Below are 17,984 nucleotides of genomic sequence, written 5' to 3' on the forward strand. Positions count from 1 at the left end.
GATTTTTTACCCTTGCCTTTTGGTTTTAAGGGCTATTGGCTTTTTCTGCTTGCTTTTTCTTTTTCTTTCTAATTTTTTTCGCCACTTTTTTTTTCAAGCTTTTGCTTTTTCACTGCTTTTCTTGCTTCAAGAATCAATTTCATGATTTTTCAGATTATCAATAGCATTTCTCTTTGTTCATCATTCTTTCAAGAGCCAACAATTTTAACATTCATAAACAACAAGATCAAAAATATGCACTGTTCAAGCATTCATTTAGAAAACAAAAAGTATTGTCACCACATCAATATAATTAAACTAAATTCAAGGATAATTTTGAAATTCATGTACTTCTTGTTCTTTTGAATTAGAAACATTTTTCATTTAAGAGAGGTGAAGGATTCATGGAATTATTCATAGCCTTAAGACATAGTTACTAAATACTAATGATCATGTAATAAAGACACAAAACATAGATAAACATGAAGCATAAAAATCAAAAAACAGAGAATTATGAACAAGGAAGTTAAGGAATGACTCCACCTTAGTGAGGGTGGCGCCTTTTTGAAGGACCAATGGTGATTTTTGAGCTCCTTTATGTCTCTTCCTTGCCTTTGTTGCTTGATCCCTAGTGATTTTGGTGCAATATCCTTATTTGATCCCAATAGTTGTGTGGAGGAAAATGTATCCCCTGAGGTATCTCAGGAATTTCTTGATGAGGGAATTCCTCATGCTCTCTTGATGTGCAGTCAAATGCTCTTCTACTGAGTTATGGACCCTTTGAGATGAATCTCTCCATCTCCCATGACTCAGAGGTAGAAAAATTTTTTTTGTCTTCCCTTTTCTCTTTTTTTTTTTGAGGTTTCTCTGGCCTTAGGTGCCATCAATGGTTATGGAAAAACAAAAAGCTATGCTTTTACCACACCAAACCTAAAATATTGCTCGCCCTCAAGCAAAAGAAGAAAGAATAGAAGAAGAAGAAGATAGGGAGGAGATGGAGGGATGTGAGTATTCGGCTATATGGGTGGGATTGGGTGGGAAAGAGATTTTGAATTTTGAAGGTAGGTGGGGTGTATAGGGAAGAGTGCATGGATGTGAGTGGTGAGTGGAAAACAGAAGGGATGACCGTGAATGGAGAGGGAGAGGGTGAGGTAGGTGGGGATCCTGTGGGGTCCACAGATCCTGAGATGATCCTGTGGGGTCCACAGATCCTGAGGTGTCAAGGATTTACATCACTGCACCAATTAGGCATGTAAAACGCCTTTCCATGCAATTCTGGCATTTAAACGCCGAAGTGATGCATGTTCTGGGCGTTCAACGCCCATGTGCAGCATGTTTTTGGCGTTGAACGCCAGTTCCATGCTTTTTTCTGGCGTTCACCGCCAGATCCATGCTCTGTTCTGGCGTTGAACGCCAGCCAGATGCTCCTTACTGGCGTTTAAATGCCAGTAAGTCCTTCCTCCAGGGTGTGATTTTTCTTCTGCTATTTTTGATTCTGTTTTTAATTTTAATATTTTTTCGTGACTCCACATGATCATGTACCTAATAAAACATAAAAGAACAATAAAAATAAAATAAAATTAGATAAATAAAAATTGGGTTGCTGGTGCACGAAATTGCAATCACACTTTTGCAACTCCGCACAACTAACCAGCAAGTGCACTGGGTCGTCCAAGTAATACCTTGCGTGAGCAAGGGTCGATCCCACAGAGATTGTCGGCTTGAAGCAAGCTATGGTTATCTTGTAAATCTTAGTCAGGATATCAGAAATTATCAGGATTGGTTGTGAAAAGCAAAAGAACATGAAATGGTTACTTGTTTTGCAGTAATGGGGAATAGGTTGAGGTTTTGGAGATGCTCCATCTTCTGAATCTCTGCTTTCCTACTGTCTCCTTCTTCAAGCACGCAAGGCTCCTTCCATGGCAAGCTGTATGTAGGGTTTCACCGTTGTCAATGGCTACCTCCCATCCTCTCAGTGAAAATGTTCCTATGCTCTGTCACAGCATGGCTAATCATCTGTCGGTTCTCGGTCAGGCCGGAATAGAATCCAGTGATTCTTTTGCGTCTGTCACTAACGCCCCGCCTGCTAGGAGTTTGAAGCATGTCACAGTCATTCAATCATTGAATCCTACTCAGAATACCACAGACAAGGTTTAGACCTTCCGGATCCTCTTAAATGCCGCCATCAGTTCTAGCTTATACCACGAAGATTCCGGTTAAAGAATCCAAGAGATAACTACTTAATCTAAAGTAGAACGGAGGTGGTTGTCAGGCACACGTTCATAGTTGAGAATGATGATGATTGTCACGGATCATCACATTCATCCGGGTTAAGAACAAGTATTATCTTAGAATGGAAGCAAGCATGATTGAATAAGAAACAGTAGTAATTGCATTAATCCATCAAGACACAGCAGAGCTCCTCACCCCCAACCATGGGGTTTAGAGACTCATGCCGTGGAAAGTACACAAAGAAAACGTGTAAAGTGTCATGAGGTACAGATACAATGTCAAAAGATCCTATTAATAGTAAACTAGTAGCCTAGGGTATACAGAAATGAGTAAATGACGTAAAAATCCACTTCTGGGTCCACTTGGTGTGTGCTTGGGCTGAGCAGTGAAGCATTTTCGTGTAGAGACCTTTTCTGGAGTTAAACGCCAGCTTTTATGCCAGTTTGGGCGTTTAACTCCAAGTTTTATGCCAGTTCCAGCGTTAAACGCTGGAATTTCTGAGGCTGATTTGCCACGCCGGTTTGGGCCATCAAATCTTGGGCAAAGTATGGACTATCATATATTGCTGGAAAGCCCAGGATGTCTACTTTCCAACGCCGTTGAGAGCGCGCCAATTGGGCCTCTGTAGATCCAGAAAATCCACTTCGAGTGCAGGGAGGTCAGAATCCAACAGCATCTGCAGTCCTTTTCAGTCTCTGAATCAGATTTTTGCTCAGGACCCTCAATTTCAGCCAGAAAATACCTGAAATCACAGAAAAACACACAAACTCATAGTAAAGTCCAGAAAAGTGAATTTTAGCTAAAAACTAATAAAAATATACTAAAAACTAACTAGATTATACTAAAAACATACTAAAAACAATGCCAAAAAGCGTATAAATTATCCGCTCATCAGTTGCCTCCCAATAAGCGCTTCATTAATGTCAATAGCTTGACAGTGGACTCTCATGGAGCCACACAGTTGATCAGGTCAATGTTGTATAGTCCCAACACCAAACTTAGAGTTTGGTTGTGGGGATTCAACACCAAACTTAGAGTTTGGTTGTGGCCTCCCAACACCAAACTTAGAGTTTGACTGTGGGGGCTCTGTTGGACTCTGTACTGAGAGAAGCTCTGCATGCTTACTCTCCCTTATTACAGAAGGATAGCCGCGTACCTTAAACACAAGGTAGTCCCCATTCAATTGAAGGACTAATTCTCCTCTGTTAACATCTATCACAGCTTCTGCTGTGGCTAGGAAAGGTCTTCCAAGGATGATGCATTCATCCTCCTCCTTCCTAGTGTCTAAGATTATGAAATCAACAGGAATGTAAAGGCCTTTAACCTTTACCAACACGTCCTCTACTAATCCATAAACTTGTCTTATTGACTTGTCTGCCAATTGTAATGAGAATAAGGCAGGCTGTACCTCAATGATCCCCAGCTTCTCTATTACAGAGAGTGGCATAAGATTTATGCCTGACCCTAGGTCACACAGAGCTTTCTCAAAGGTCATGGTGCCTATGGTACAGGGTATTACGAATTTACCAGGATCTTGTATCTTTTGAGGTAAAGTTTGCTGAACCCAGGTATCTAGTTCACTAATGAGCCAGGGAGGTTCACCTTCCCAAGTCTCATTACCAAATAACTTGGCATTCAGTTTCATGATAGCTCCTAGATATTGAGCAACTTGCTCTCCAGTCACATCTTCATCCTCTTCTGAGGAAGAATTGAGCCTCAGATTCCTTTAGGTCCTCAATAGGAAACTCCTTCTTGTTTGAGAGACGTCCCAGGAAGTCTTCCTCACTAGGATTTTTGTCCTTCTCCTTCCTTGTGCATTCGGCTATATTGATTACATCAATGGCCTTGCACTCTCCTTTTGGATTTTCTTCTGTATTGCTTGGGAGAATACTGGGAGGAGTTTCAGTGACTTTCTTACTCCGCTGGCCCACTTGTGCCTCCAAATTTCTGATGGAGGACCTTGTTTCACTCATGAAACTTAAAGTGGTCTTAGACAGATCAGAGACTAAATTTGTTAAATTAGAGGGTCTCTGCTCAGAATTCTCTGTCTGTTGCTGAGAAGATGATGGAAAAGGCTTGTTATTGCTTAGCCTGTTTCTTCCACCATTATTAAAGCCTTGTTGAGGCTTTTGTTGATCCTTTCATGAGAAATTTGGATGATTTCTCCATGATGAATTATAGATGTTTCCATAATGTTCACCCATGTAATTTACCTCTGCTATTGCAGGGTTCTCAGGATCATAAGCTTCTTCAGAAGCTGCCTCTTTAGTACTGTTGGATGCATTTTTCCATCCATTCAGACTTTGAGAAATCATGTTGACTTACTGAGTCAACACTTTGTTCTGAGCCAATATGGCATTCAGAGCATCAATTTCAAGAACTCCCTTCCTCTGAGGCGTCCCATTATTCACGAAATTCCTCTCAGAAGTGTACATGAATTAGTTATTTGCAACCATGTCAATAAGTTCTTGAGCTTCTGCAGGCGTTTTCTTTAAGTGAATGGATCCACCTGCAAAATGGTCCAATGACATTTTGGAAAACTCAGATAGACCATAATAGAATATATCTAATATGGTCCATTCTGAAAACATGTCAGAAGGACACTTTTTGGTCATCTGCTTGTATCTTTCCCAAGCTTCATAGAGGGATTCACCATCTTTTTTCTTGAAGGTCTGAACATCCACTCTAAGCTTGCTCAACTTTTGAGGAGGAAATAATTTATCCAAGAAGGCCGTGACCAAGTTATCCCAGGAGTCTAGGCTATCTTTAGGTTGTGAGTCCAACCATGTTCTAGCTCTGTCTCTTACAGCAAAAGGAAAAAGCATGAGCTTGTAGACTTCAGAATCTACTCCATTTGTCTTAACAGTCTCACAAATCTGTAAGAACTCAGTTAAAATTGATAAGGATCTTCAGATGGAAGTCCATGAAACTTGCAGTTCTGTTGCATCAAAGCAACTAATTGAGGTTTCAGCTCAAAATTGTTTGCTCCAATGGCAGGAATTGAGATGCTTCTTCCATCAAACTTGGACGTTGGTTTAGTGAAATCACCAAGCATCCTCCTTGCATTATTGTTGTTGGGTTCGGCTGCCATCTCCTTCTCTTGTTCGAAAATTTCAGAAAGGTTGCCTCTGGATTGTTGTAATTTAGCTTCTCTTAGTTTCCTCTTCAGAGTCCTTTCAGGTTCTGGATCAGCTTCAACAAAGATGCCTTTTTCCTTATTCCTACTCATATGAAAGAGAAGAGAAAAAGAAAAAAGGAAGAGGAATCCTCTATATCTGGACAAAGAGGATCCTTATTATTAGTAGAAGAAGAAAGGAATAAGAGTGGAGAATCCAATCACAAGGGTGAGGATAGAGGCAGTGATTGGAGATGAAGAGAGGTGAAGAGAAGTGTTAGTAAATAAATAAATAAATAGAAGAAGCGAGGAGAGAGATAATTCGAAAATAATTTTGAAAAAGTAGTTAATGATTTTCGAAAATTAAAGATAAGATATAATTAAAATTAAAATTTAAAATAATTAAAAACAATTTTTGAAAAAGAGATGAGATATTTTCGAAAATTAGAGAGGGAGAAGTAGTTAGGTGGTTTTGAAAAAGATAAGAAACAAACAAAAAGTCAAATAGTTAGTTGAAAAAGATTTGAAAATCAAATTTGAAATGATAAGAAGATAAGAAGTTAGAAAAGATATTTTAAAATCAAATTTTTGAAAAATATATGATATTAAAGATAAGATAAGATAGATTTAATTTTTAAAATTAAAATTAATTACTTAACTAACAAGAAACTAAAAGATAAGATTCTAGAATTTAAAGATTGAACCTTTCTTAACAAGAAAGTGACAAATTTCAAATTTTTGAATCAATCATATTACTTGTTAGTATAATTTTCGAAAATCAAGATAAAATTAAGAAAAAGATTTTTTTGAAAAATATTTAAAAAAATTTTCGAAAATTAAATAAAAAAATAAAAAAGATTTAATTTTTGAAAAAGATTTTGAAAAGATAAGATTTTTAAAATTGAAAATTTGACTTGACTCATTAGAAACAACTAATTTTAAAAATTTTTTACTAAGTCAACTCAAATTTTCGAAAATTAGGAGAGAAATAAGGAAAAGATATTTTTTATTTTTGAAATTTTAATTATAAGAGAGAAAAACACAATTATGACCCAAAACATGAAAATTTTGGATCAAAACACATGATGCATGCAAGAACACTATGAATGTCAAGATGAACACCAAGAACACTTTGAAGATCATGATGAACATCAAGAACATATTTTTGAAAAAAATTTTATGCAAAGAAAACATGCAAGACACCAAACTTAGAAATCTTTAATGCATGGACACTATGAATGCAAAAATGCATATGAAAGACAATAAAAGACACAAAACAAGAAAACATCAAGATCAAACAAGAAGACTTACTAAGAACAACTTGAAGATCATGAAGAACACCATGAATGCATGGATTTTTCGAAAAATGCATAATAATTTTTAAAACATACAATTGACACCAAACTTAAAAATTGACTCAAAATTCAAACAAGAAACAAAAAATATTTTTGATTTTTATGATTTTATGATTTTTTTTGTATTTTTATTATTATTTTTTTCGAAAATAATTTTTGGGAAAAACAAAAACAAAGAAAAATTTTGAAAAAAAAAATTTGAAAACATTTTTTTTTTAAAAGAAAATTACCTAATCTGAGCAACAAGATGAACTGTTAGTTGTCCATACTCGAACAATCCACGGCAACGGCGCCAAAAACTTGGTGGACAAAATTGTGATCATCAATAATGGCTCCAAAGGCTTGGTGCTCTCAAACGTGAATCACACTTTATCACAACTCCGCACAACTAACCAGCAAGTGTACTGGGTCGTCCAAGTAATACCTTACGTGAGTAAGGGTCGATCCCACAGAGATTGTTGGTATGAAGCAAGCTATGGTCATCTTGTAAATCCCAGTCAGGAGGATTTAAATGTATTAAGAGATTATTGGTTTAAATAATGATAATAAAATAAATAGAAAATAAAGATAAAGTTACTCGTGTAATTCAATGGTGGGAATTTCAGATAGGTGTATGGAGGTGCTGTGTTCCTTCTGAATCTTTACTTTTCTACTTCTTCCTTCCAATTTTTTTATCACTCCTTTCTATGGCAAGCTGTATGTAGGACATCACCGTTGTCAATGGCTACATCCCATCCTCTCAGTGAAAATGGTCCAAATGCTCTGTCATGGGACGACTAATCATCTGTCGGTTCTCAATCAGGTTGGAATAGAATCCCGTGATTCTTTTGCGTCTGTCACTAACGCCCAACCTTCAGGAGTTTGAAGCTCGTCACAGTCATTCAATCCCGGAATCCTACTCGGAATACCACAAACAAGGTTAGACTTTTCGGATTCCCATGAATGCCGCCATCAATTCTAGCTTATACCACGAAGATTCTGATCAAGGAATCCAAGAGATATGAGCCCGGTCTAAGGTAGAACGGAAGTGGTTGTCAGTCACGCGCGTTCATAGGTGAGAATGATGATGAGTGTCACGGATCATCACATTCATCAAGTTGAATTACAACGAATGTCTTAGAATAGGAATAAATCGAATTGGATAGAAAATAGTAGTAATTGCATTAAAACTTGAGGTACAGCAGAGCTCCACACCCTTAATCTATGGTGTGTAGAAACTCCACCGTTGAAAATACATAAGTGAAAGGTCCAGGCATGGCCGAATGGCCAGCCCCCAAAACGTGATCAATAGTCTCCTAAGATGAAATAATAAAATAAAACTGAGACCAAAGATATCTAATACAATAGTAAAAAGTCCTATTTATACTAGACTAGCTACTAGGGTTTACAGAAGTAAGTAATTGATGCAGAAATATAATTCCGGGGCCCACTTGGTGTGTGCTTGGGCTGAGCTTGATCTTTACACGAGCTGAGGCTTATCTTGGAGTTGAACGCCAAGTTGTAACGTGTTTTTGGCGTTCAACTCTGGTTCGTGACGTGTTTCTGGCGTTTGACTCCAGAATGCAGCATGGAACTGGCGTTGAGCGCCAGTTTACATCATCTAATCTTAAATAAAGTATGGACTATTATATATTGCTGGAAAGCTATGGATGTCTACTTTCCAACGCCATTAAGAGCGCGCCATTTGGAGTTTTATAGCTCCAGAAAATTTATTTCGAGTGCAGGAAGGTCAGAATCCAACAGCATCAGCAGTCCTTTGTCAACCTTTTATCAGAGTTTCGCTCAGGTCCCTCAATTTCAGCCAGAAAATACCTGAAATCACAGAAAAACACACAAACTCATAGTAAAGTCCAGAAATGTGAATTTAACATAAAAACTAATGAAAACATCCCTAAAAGTAGCTGGATCCTACTAAAAACTATTTAAAAACAATGCCAAAAAGCGTATAAATTATCCGCTCATCATCCACCTTCATCAATAATCATCCCACTTCACCCATAGTAAAAATAACCATCAACTTAAGGATAAAAATAATCATCTGCATACCTAATGAATTGAACATCCAACATATTTTAATTATATATAACTAAATCCAATTTAATCAAAATAATCATCCATATAAGAATTAAAATAATCATGTGCATACCTACTAAAATGACCATTCTAAACTGGCCATTGAAATAGAAGAAGAAGAAGATGAATGAACAGAAGAAGAAACCATGATCAAACTGGCTGCGGGGGAAGCTGCATGTCCAGCGGCGGGTGGGCAGCACGAAAGAGGCTGTCTGGAGCTGATGCGACGGATCGAACGTTTACCGAGAAGTTGGGCGGCGGCGGCGGGTAACAATATTGACGTATGTACCATATGTATCATGAGTGACACATGAAGATGGTACAAGAGATCCTCTTTCCCCATATGAACATTCCATATCGATCGATTTCTCAACAATTTTCTTGGCTCAATCAATTCCCTATCACTAGCCTTCAGCAGCGTCACTCCCCTAACGGATTGAAAGCAGCAGCAGTTCGGGACTCGTGAACAGCAACGACAGCGAAAGAACGTAATCGCGAAACAAAAACGGCTACAGCGGCGCTAGACTCCTGAACAGCAACGGTGGTAGTATTGTGGCTGTGAACAGGAGCGGCCGTCGGAGAACATGATCACGATGATGGCAAAGACGTGAATTGGAGGTTATGGTGAGATTAAGAATAATAGTATGAATGCGTTTAAATATTAATCTTAATTTTTTAAATTTTAAAATTTGAATTAATTAATTAATTAATCATATGATTTTAATTTTCTTTTTATTCTTATTATACACATTGTACACTAAATTCATTGCCTCTCTATATTTTTTTTATAATATTATATACAAATTGACTAGCTAGACATGAGGGAGAAAATAATAAATATAACGTTAGTGTTGCTTGCATCTTAGATGGAGAACAATAGAAAAATAGAAAATTAAGTGGGAGCATGATTCATATATGTTCAATTTCTGTGCTGAAATTAGACTCTGTTTGTATTAGCTGTCAAAAAATCAAGAACTAATAATTTAAAGATATGCTTGTTGTCATACACATGACTAAGATGATATTTTAAATTTGTTAAAAAAAATGATAATTTAAACGTAGATGTAAATATGATTAATAAAAGTTAACAGAAGAAGAATAAGATGTGGAGAAGCGTACGAAGAAAATATTCTATTCATAATGACTAATTTTTTGTCCTGAAAATGCAATTTTTATATGAAAAATATTAGAATATTATTAAAATTTATTATTTTTAGTTATTAATTAGTTATTAGTATTTAAAAATATAAAATAAAATATATTATATATTAAATTATCAAATTAAAAAAATTAAATTAATAATTAAATGATGGCTAAAAATAATAAATTCTAATAGTTTAAGATTTTTTTCTTTTATATTTTTAGTGGCTAAAAGTTAAGAAAATAGTTGACATTGTTATTATAGACACACCATTCAATTTTATATACATAAAGACTAAATTAAAGTATGTCTATAATAATTATTTTAGCAAAATAATTTTAAAAAAATTAATTAATATTGGCGAAAAAAAAGTTAATTACTTAACATTATTCAATATAAAAATTATAATTTTAGTATGATTTACTGTAAGATTAGATGTTATAACTGATTTTAGAAGGCACAACGAAAATTATTAAAATTTTAGAATAATAAAATAATTAAATAATACATACTCTTTAATATAAATAATGATATTAGATGTATATAAAAAATTAGTTATTAAATTAGTTATTTTTATAAAATATATATTAAAATATAATATAATATATTAATCAAAAAGAATTATCTATATTTATTACTAACCACATGTAACGAGTAAATTACATACAGAAAAGTAAAAACTCATGTCTTCCTATATAATTGACCATTAAAAGTTGTTAAATAATAATTTAATCAAATTTATTATAGTATTTAATAATTCATTGTATAAGTGTATCGTTCGTCCCCCAAACCCTCATCACATTCATCACTCTCTTAGCACTTGGCTTGGCTAAGGACCCTCTGCACAGGTGGCCAAAAGTTTAATTTATTGATCAAGCTTAACATGATCTTTTCACGTAGTTTTTTTTTTAATTACTAATAAATTAGTTTACCGAACAAGTGGATGGAACATTAATGTTCCATGCAAGTAGTTCAGTGGAAGACTTGTAAGTCTTCCTATAATATTAAGTCAACTTACACTATTTCCATCATGTGATCCAAGAAATTAATAAAACCGCAGCAGGGTTCCCATATACCCAACATTTCTAGCGAATTGAAAATTACTATTAATTTATCATCCTGTCTATTATACTTAATTGACTCCGTTATTAATGGGGTAATATATAAAAAATTTTAGCTAGAAAGGAGGGAAAAAACCATAAGAGTAATTATTTAAATCAATTTTTGACAATTTTAGAAGTGAACATTTTAGATTTTTAAAAAAATTAATATACAAATTAATTTTAAAATTAATAGATAAATTAATTTTCAATTTACTTTTTGATAGAATAATTATTTAAATTAGTCTCAAAGAATTTTAAAAGCAGATATTTTAGTCTTTAAAAAATTAATACACAGATCAATTTTTAATATTTTTTTCTGTCAGACATAACAGTTTCTATCCATTTTACTTTTACTATATGTCAACCTTTATTATTAACTTAGTTTTGTACATGTGAATGATGACACTAACATATATACAATTTTTCGTTAGAAACAAGTAAGGTGTATAATGATGCTTTGAAATCTAAATTAAAACATTTTCTTTAGAGTAATTCTCCACATCCAAACAATTTTATATCCACGTTCATCCAAGTAATTTGAATTACGCGTTTCTTTTTGTCGTTTTCTTCCCCCCTTTGCGCTGCTTCTTCTTCTTCTTCTTTCAAATTCATGCTTCTTCTTCTTCTTCTTTCACTACAAGAATTTGACAAATTAACGACGAATTTTTGCGAGAAATATGTTTTGTCACTAATCCGTCACTAACTTGCGAGGAATTAGTGATGCACTAACGACAAAATTAATGAGCGGTCACAAAATACTCGAACTTGAGAAAAACGACTGATTAGCGAGAGATTTACAAGTAAGTTTGTTTCTCGCAGAATGACTTTTGTGGCTAAAAAAAGAGCGGAAAAAATTTCCTCGCTAATTTATCACAAATTAATTAGCGAGTGACAATGTTCTAGCAAATCAGTCATTTAGGGGTTCAATCGAATAAAAGTAAAGTAACGAACGATATTATTGTCACTATTCCGTCGCAAGTGTTTAATATACAATTAGCGAGAAATAATTCACACACTAGTTCGTCGCTAAATAAACTTTGTGAGAAATGGCTAATTAGTGAGGTACAACGTTCCTAGCTAATCCGTCACGAAGAATTGAAATGCATTTTGCGATGGATAATTTTCCTAACTAATTTGTCACCAAAGTTTTTATTTTTTTAGCGAGCAACTAGTTTCTCGCTAATTTGTCGCATAATATTATAAAATTCAAAATAAGAGTAGCGACAGAAAGTAGTCGTCGCTAACTCGTCACAACAGATAAATCATTTAGCTAGGGAACTGTTCCTAGCTAATTAGTCGCTAAAATGGAAATACGGATATTGAGCGCCTAGGACCTAAGTAGTGAGAAATTTGCGACTGTTTAACAACTGACATAGTTCGTTCGCTAATTTCAAGTTGCTGATTAGCGGGCGAAATACATTTGTCGTTAAGTTGTCGCAAGTTTAATTTAGCGAGCGACTTGGCAACTGCAATCTTGTCGCAAAGCAAAAGCTATATCCTACCTATTTTGTAGCAAATTACTCGCTAATCTCGTTGGAAATCCGTCGCAAAGTTATAACAAATCCGAAACTGATCAAAAAAATTTTATAAGTAACTGGTCGCAATTGAGTTTAGTGAGGAATTAACGACCGTTTAACAACTGATATACTTTTCTCGCTTATTTCATGTTGTTATTAATTTCTCAGAAAAAATATTAGTCCCATGTTACTACTAATCACTAACCATTATATAAATTCATGGAAAATTCATGAAAAAAATCATTAAAAAAGTAATACAAATTTTTTTAATTTATTTATTTTAATATAAGATCATTGATATTTACATAAACATTTTCGTATTTTTTTAAAAAAAATCTTATCTACCTTATAAAAGATTTTTTAAAATTCAAATTCTTTTTAAAAAAAATCAAAATGAAAATTTGAAAACAAAAGAAAAAAAAGTAACTCAAAAAACAAAAAACATTTAATTTAAAAAATTTAAAACGTATCTATAAGAACTTTTTTTATTATTTCAAATAAAAAATTACATATAAACATTATTTTTAATGCTTTAAATCAAAATTTGAAAATTCTATTATTGTTACATGAAAAAACTAAAATGAACCCTATTATATATACTATATATGAGATTGAAAATTTGAGATCTTATTATACATTGATGTAAGACGTAATCAATCCCTATGCATATAAATAGATTCATATATATATATATATATATATATATATATATATATATATATATATATATATATATATATATATATATATATAATTAAATTTAATAAATAATACTAACAAATTTGATTTATACATATAATCAAATTTTACAAATAACATATTCAAATTTATAATCATAACACAAATATACAAATGTACACTTGCTATGATGAATTTTCTTGGTGCTCTTAAATTTTTTTATAATATTTTAAAATGTTTGATTGTTCTACTTCAAAGAGATTTTTTTTTATGTGAATATTTGGTTTTTTAGTAGCTGATGATTCTTTTTAAAAAACTTAAAATTATATTTCTTATTCCTAAAATTTGTTAAAAATTTTAAAAAAATTTTTGAATTTTATTCTGTTTCAATTTTGTTTCAAAAATTTTTTATTTGCATCAAATGTATTTTTGATAGTTAATTTTTCGAGAAGCTTAGGACCAATTTAGTAAACAACTCCACAAAGACAACTTTTAACATAAATAAACCTTACACAAAATTCTATCACTAGCTTTTAGTTTTCAAGATTATTGCTGAATTTGTCTTAAATCTCTTAAAAATTTAGGATTTGTTTGATTTGTGATTTTATTTTTAATATTTTTTGTATTTTGAATTTTGAAAGAAAAAATTAAAAGCAGTAAAAATAATAAAATTTTATTTTCTATTTTTATCTCCTATTTTTATTTTTTTTCTTCACAAAATCTAAAAAATAAAAATACTAAAAATAAAAATAAAAATAAAAAATAAAAACTCAAATTAAATGTATCTTTAGCTGTGGAAAATAAAAGGCCAATAGTATTACCCGTATGAGGGCACTCCACCCCTCTCTTTTTCTCTGAAAATTCAAATTGGAGAACCCTAGTGCCAAACCTCCTTTGAACACAGTCGTAGCAGCCCACCATCTCTCTTCGGTCATCGTCGAACTCTTCTCCTCCAGGGACAGATCGTGGGTGCCGCATCGCGCGTGGAAGCTTGTTCGGCGTTTTAGCCTTCTTCGATTCGTTCCTCCTGTTGTTGCTGTCATCGAAAGCTTTCCCCTCTCTCTCTCTCTCCCTCCCTCCCTCCCTCCCTCCCTCCCTCTCTCTCTCTCTCTCTCCGCCGGCAGTACCCATTGTAACATCCTGCATTTTTGAAAATCTAAATATGAATAGATTGTGATTTTATTTTATTAAATTTAAACTTTATAATTTTAGAAATTATTTTATTAGAAATAATTAAATAGATTCGAAGATAACTTCTTTTTTAAATCAAATAAGATTTTTAAGTAATTTTATCAAAATGGAACATTTTGCATAATTTTAGTGATTGAAAAATAAGAAAGAGTTGTATAGTTTAATTCAAGTGATTTCTATTATGAATAAACTATGACTTATTATTAATTTGAACTTCTTATTTTGTAAACTAATCTATTAAGAGTAATCAAATTAGTTTTATTAATATTTGGAGTTAAGATAATTATTATTTTTGTATAAATTTTTATAATTAGTTATTTGAAATTAAAACTCAGCAATAAAAGTATTATATAATTTAATTTAAGAAATCTGTATTATGATTAAATTATGATTTATTTTATTAAATAGAGCTCTTAGAGATTAATTTATTAAGAATGATTAAATTAAGGGTAAAGTATACTTTTTGTCCCTAAAGTTTGGCAAAAGTTTCAAAAATACATTTAAGTTTTATTTTGTTTCAATTTTGTCTCAGAAGTTTTTGATTTGCATCAAATATACCCTTGACGGGTAAATTTTCAAAAAATTTAAGACCAATCTGACAATAATGCATGAAAATTATGCTTGATTTGCTTATGTTGAGGGTTGTTCTTATGAAATTGTTGTTGAATTGGTCTTAAATTTTTTGAAAAATTAGCCGTCAAGGGTATGTTTGATGCAAATTGAAAACTTCTAGGATAAAATTGAAACAAAATAAAACTTAGGGGTATTTTTAAAACTTTTGTCAAATTTCAGGGACAAAAAATATATTTTACCCTTAAATTAATTTTTATAAATACTTTGAGTTTAAGTTAATTAATGTGTATGTACAATTTTTATTATAATTAGTTATTTTATACAAATTGAAATTAAAATTTTGGTAATAAATAGATTATGAAAGATTATGGCATATAATCTGAATAATTGATATTCTCAAGTTTAAATTGTATTTTATAAAATGTGATTAGTATGTTTACTTTATGATTTAAATTAAAATAATTATTTGAGTTCATTGAATATTGATAAATAAAATCTTACATATTTTGAAAGTAATCTTTATAGTATTATATTTGATTTCTGAATTATTATTTTATCCCAAATACCTTATAAAATTATTATATTACTGCCTTACTGGTACATATTTTACCCTAACCTTAAACTTTCCAAATAAAACTCTAATTCCATTAATCTCTAAATCAAAACAAGCAAAACATACGCATAAGGGGAAGAAAAGAAACAGGGAAAACATAAAGGGGAAAATGGGAAGAAGAGGAAGGAGAAGAGAGGGACGTGATGGAAGGGAAGGCGTCGGGAAGACCGTCGTCGCCGTCACCGTCAGGTGAAGGTGGAGGAGTGACTGAGAGAGAGTCGAACGTGAGGAAGGAGAAGAGAGATTGAGAGAGGGAGACGGAGAGCTCGAGAGTCAAGGAAGGGGAGGAAGCCTGCTCCCGTCATCACCACCGATTTCGCCTAAGCCGCCGCCGTCGCCATTGAGGGAGTCACTACCGCCGAATCCTAACCGTCGCTGCTGTCAGAAGAACGAACTTGGAAGAAGAAGGATGAGGTCCGTTCTCACACCATCTTGCTTCGTCGCCGCCGCTGCCATCGATTGGGGTCACACCATTGCTGTTGCGTCTTGTTTTCGTTGATAGAGCCACTGTTGAGAGTCTGTTGTCAGAAAAGAATCGTTGGCGTTGCTGCTGTGAACTATTTCAGCTACTGCCTTGGTATTGCTCGGTCACCACAGCCTCCTTCATCCTTGTCTCTGAATTTTGTATCATTTACGACCTATTTTGATTATTGTTATTCTTGCTTGCCGCTTCTGCCTCCCTCGAAGGGAGTGAGAACGCCGTCGAACAGAATGTGTGAAGGGAGAGGAGTTGTGTTCTTTTGTTGTCGTCGTCGTGGTCGAAACAGGACAAATTTACCAGTAACTCTGCTGTTTCCATTCTTGAATTTGCACTACTTCCATTTTGTTCCTTAGTCTTTTTCTGTTCTGGTAAGGAGAACCCATGTCTTTTGTTTAACACTCCTGCTCTGCCTTCTCTTTTTTTTTTAATTTTGTTACCGTCGTCACCAACAACACCTCTTCCTCTTCCTCCTCCTCCTCCTCCTATTGGAATTTCGTCTCCTCTTTTCTTTTCATCCTTCTCCTCCATCATCATTATTATCATCATCATAATAATTATCATCGTTATCGATATTGTCTTCTTCTAATACGTATCGTCGTTATCATTATCATCGAATTCGAATTTATACAATGGACCATTTTCGGTTCATTTGGTATTATACAATGGTTTTGCTTTGATAATATTTTTGGTTCATTCCACTACCACATAGAATCAGAATCAATAAAGATGTTAGTAAAATATTGGTGTTATTGGTGATGACGATAATGATAATAGAGGAAGAAGAAGAAAAAGAAGGAAGAGATCAAATAAATTCAAATAAAAAAGAAAGAGGAGGAGGAGGAGATGGATGTTGTGGTATGGTAGTGGTGACCATGATAATAATGAAAAAAAAAGATGAAAAAATATGAGAATGAAAAGAAAAAGAAGGAGGAGGAGGAGGAGGAGGAGGAGGAGGAGGAGGAGGAGGAGGAGGAGGAGGAGGAGGAGGAGGAGGAGGAAGCCTAGCAACGTAAACTAAATGAATTGGATGAACTTAGATGTAAAATTGCTTTGATGTGTAGTGGGACTTTTTTTTAATACAAATATTTTTTTAAAAAATAAGACATCTTTTGATTATATTAAATACAAAAATATCAAATAGTTTCAACTTTAAATTTCTGTTGTTGTTGTTGTTGTTGTTGTTGTTGTTGTTATTGTTGTTGTTGTTGTTGTGACTATATGTATACTTTTTATATTATAAATACATATATAAAAATCTAATAAATAAATTTATTATTATTTTTGTCTAAAAATACAAAAATTATGGTATAATATTATTGTATAATTAATAATAATAATTTTTTTAGATGGAAGACTGTTATGTCTAATAAAAAATGTTAAAAATTAATCTGTGTATTAAGTTTTTTGGGATTAAAATGTCTGTTTTTAAAATTTTTGATACTGATATGGATAATTATTTTGCCAAAAATAAACTGAAAATTAATTTATCTGTCAAAATAAAATTTTAAAGATATTTTTATGTATTAATTTTTTTTAGAGACTAAAACATTCTGCTTTTAAAATTTTAAAAAACTAATTTAAATAATTAATCAAAAAATAAAGATTCTCATATCAAGAACAACAAAAAAATAGAAAAATATACTCTTTGTCGTAGCTATCAAAGACAATGATGATAATTTAAATATAAATCTAAATCTGATTAATAACAAGAAGACGAATATTTCGTGGTATTTCCAATGGAGTTTTATATTTTTCGGCTAAAAATTAATTAAGGATTTAAATTTATTATAAAGAAAACTTTAAATTTTATGTACTTGAAGAATAAAAGTACGACTTTAATAGTTTTGGATATATGGTTTGTTAAATCAATTCATCACATTTTCACATCTCTTATTTAATTTATCTACTTTATTTTATCTTTGTATTTTAAATA

The sequence above is a fragment of the Arachis hypogaea genome, chromosome 10 (assembly GCF_003086295.3).
Source record: "Arachis hypogaea cultivar Tifrunner chromosome 10, arahy.Tifrunner.gnm2.J5K5, whole genome shotgun sequence".
NCBI lineage: Eukaryota > Viridiplantae > Streptophyta > Magnoliopsida > Fabales > Fabaceae > Arachis > Arachis hypogaea.